Below are 3,641 nucleotides of genomic sequence, written 5' to 3'. Positions count from 1 at the left end.
CGCTTTCAGAAATTCAGTCATATGGCAGCCAAGTCTATGAACTTTTAATATTTGCTTTAAGCAAAATCAGCATGCCCCCCTGTGACGTCATGTGGGCCCTCAATGTGCACATAATGCATAAACACTTGTACAGGTCTGCACGTCACACACGCAAACAAAACACATGCTCAAAATATTGCAGCTTGTGACTTGAAAAGCATGCGCGGGCGAGCACGAGCACACACACACACACACACGCACACGCGCACAAAGCAGGTGTTAATCTATCATAACACAGTGAGTAATATATGTACACACGACTTCAAATAGGTGCGCCTTTTCTTCATCTACTGTGTATGTTTACACTCAGAGGTAAACAAACACACAGAGTTTTACTGGTGTTCAGGGCAGAGAGACAAGCCTTTATCCTGGCCGCTGCTGCAGTACGAGTGATCGGCCGGTGGCAGTAACCTGAGCTGAAAAAAAACAAAACAAAAGGCAAAGAGCCAATCGACAAAATCAAACTGACCTCTGCCACTCTCTCTCTCCCCTGCCAGTGGCTTAATCTTAATTGAATCAGCCTCACAGAAAGATGTTGACACTGAGAGATTGCACAAACCTGGGAGGCCTAGGCAGGCCAGTGGGAAGAAGTCCTCCCAGCACCTATTCATTAACGCCACATCCACCCCCCTCCCCTCTACTCACCCCCCGTTGCTCACTGTCGCTGGGAGATAATGTCCCCCTCTGTCCTCCCCACCCCCCTAACCTGCCAATTTGATCTCTCACTGTGGTCCCCCATAGCAAAGCTCCTCCCCGTTCACCATTTTTATTTTCAGCAGACGTCTCGCTAACGCGAGAGGCACACCCACATTGTGACTGAAACGGTGAGCGCACATAAGGTCAGAAAACACACGTGTGCAGATATACAGATGCTAGCAAACACATGCAAATGCAGCCATGCATGCACACACACGCGCACACACACACACACACACACACACACACACACACACACACACACACACACACACACACACTCACACATCCTAAAGTTCACAGGCCCAATAGTCACCGGACTCTTCATCTACATTTTATATGTAAAGTTTAAATCCAATGACACAATGACAATATATATAAAAACGTAATGCAGGGAGGTCAAAGAGTTCATGTTGAAGCTCCTTTATTTAAGACTGATGTGGAGAGCAGCCAATGGCAGCATGCAGCATATCAACAGCAATCAGTAGATTGGGCGAGGGGCGGAACCTCTGCTTTGTCTGGGTAATGACATGTTTGTTTTCATGGCAGCCATTGATTGGTTGAGTCATCCCTCGGAGAGCCATCCATCATGAGGGCCTCTTCATTGTGTCTTTATTATTGGCTCTCCACTGCCACTGACACAACCTTTTGAAGTGGCTAATAATCACTTCAATTTCATGTCCTATCTGCATTGTCATCAATCATTCATTCATGCATTCATTCATTCCTTCATTCAGGGGTTTCACTCAGCGTCGTGTCCAGACCTTTTGGACGTTAGTGGGGCACTAACTATAGAGGTGGCATGAAGTAAGATAGTCTCCATTACCCATACGTACTTATACAGCATCTTACATGACTGTTGACATATTACAATTTACAATTCAGGCATTTAGCAGACGCTCTTGATCCAGAGCGACTTACATTAAGCAAAAACAAAAGCATGTCATACTTCACACATAAAAAGTAGTTATCATGAATCATGTATAAACTAGTGAAGGTACCTCCAGCTTCCCTGCGTTGGCTGATCTGAGTGCACGGGAGGGTTTGTAGGGTACGATCATACTTATGCGATATGGGGGAGCCATGCCTTTGGTAATTTAAATATCAGTAGACCTATAGCTATCACAACAGTGACACCATACAAATATATAATATTATAAATATAATAATATTATTTTCATTCCATACAACACAATATCTACAATACACATGTGCTCCCTGTGACTCCCTTGAGAAGTGTTGACATGGCTGGCCGCTTGCTCTGTTCTAAATCACAATCAGATTTTTCTCTGGGTTTTTCCAAGGCTATATAGGTGCTACTTTGTTGCATTTCTGCATCAGGTTTAAGATTGCGTTACACCTATACATGAAAGTTCACTAATCAAACAGTCCAAACTATGTCCGATCTCTGATTAGACAGATGTAGAGAAAAAGTGATTGAGCAAAAAAGATAAATGAAAGGGGGAGTGTATAGCAATTCCATATTTTAACATATACAATATAATAATATTGTCGTAGGTTTCTCTTGAGTAAAATTGCACTTTGGGCAAAGATGACAAACCAGTGTTCAGCATGTTTACCATTCATTTTACACTTGAGGTCTAGGTCTAGCTTGCAAGCAAGGCTGCTTATTCTCTTTCTTTCCCAATCGTGGCATGCAGTCGAATCTATTCTTACCTACCAGTCACAAAGATGTTTTAATATACCGGTAATGAGCATCCTGTCCATGTTGCTGTCCTAATATGTCTAGTCTTTTCATCTTTATTTGACTCACAGTCCTAGTGACCAGTCCAAACAAGTATCCAGTAACGGGTCAGTGTGACCCTTCCAGATATCATGTGTCATCATGTTGCATTACTCTTAATATAGCAGTTCAAGCAGACAGTGATGACTCTATACTGATTTAGTCATCTGTCTGTCCAATAAACAACATAGTGAGTATTAACTCAAATACATACACAGTACTCACTGTACAATATGAATTTTGTATCACAGCGTAGTATAGCAATTTCCTAAACAATATTATAATAGCTCGACGTGCTATGGAAACGGTAAAGCATCTCCGCTCATTGCGTTGATGTGGACTGCCCAGTTTGGAACCTTGCAAACCTCACTTTTGGGTATTCAACTTGTTGCGACAGTTTCGTCGCATCGCACATCTTTGGTCTGAATGGCATATGGTGATTGAATTTTGCTTTTAGTCTACAGTCCATCATAGTTTCCACCTCCCTTTGTGACCCTGTGTGAATAATGTGTACATCTGCTCAACTACACCAATTCCTATACGTGTTGCATTTGAAGATGAATCCAACTGTAACATCCGATCCCCAAAATTTATTTTTAATGATAAAAGTTACTAGATCTGGTACAATAATCAGGCCTGTGACATCTGCCACTACCGATGCTAGTTTTGGGGATGTTAAGAAACGAGAAGGGATAGCAAACATCACAACAAACCCTCAGGAACAAGGTTATCCATGCCAGCAGTAATGTGCGCCGTGCCTTTGCCAGATGAGAAGTGACAGCGTCAGGAAACGCCCAAGCCCTGGCTGGGCCACATCTGCATATGAATGGCAGCCTCCTCCATGCAGGTGGCATGTGATAAGAGCCCTAATCTAGATGAAGAGCCCCCGTGCAGGCCTCGCTTATTAGCCGTGATGAAGCAGGGGGAGCGGGTTGAATGCTAATACCTGGCTGCTTCCCTCGCTTCCCTGCCTGGTTTCCACAGCAAGGCTCCCTGGCATTCTGGTCCGCCGGCATATACTACAACCGCAGAGGCTGTTTGCGTGTTCCTGCCACGGATACACATCAAATGGAGCGAGGTGGACAAACTTCCACTTGGCAGGGAGAAGAAAGGCTGATGAAAAGGCCAACCTGGGCGGCGGGGCAACACCGTTTGACAGGCG

The sequence above is a fragment of the Protomyctophum bolini genome (assembly GCF_963924005.1).
Source record: "Protomyctophum bolini genome assembly, chromosome: 1".
NCBI classification, from domain to species: domain Eukaryota; kingdom Metazoa; phylum Chordata; class Actinopteri; order Myctophiformes; family Myctophidae; genus Protomyctophum; species Protomyctophum bolini.
The sequence above is the reverse complement of the archived record's forward strand: the minus strand, read 5'-3'. Positions refer to the sequence as shown.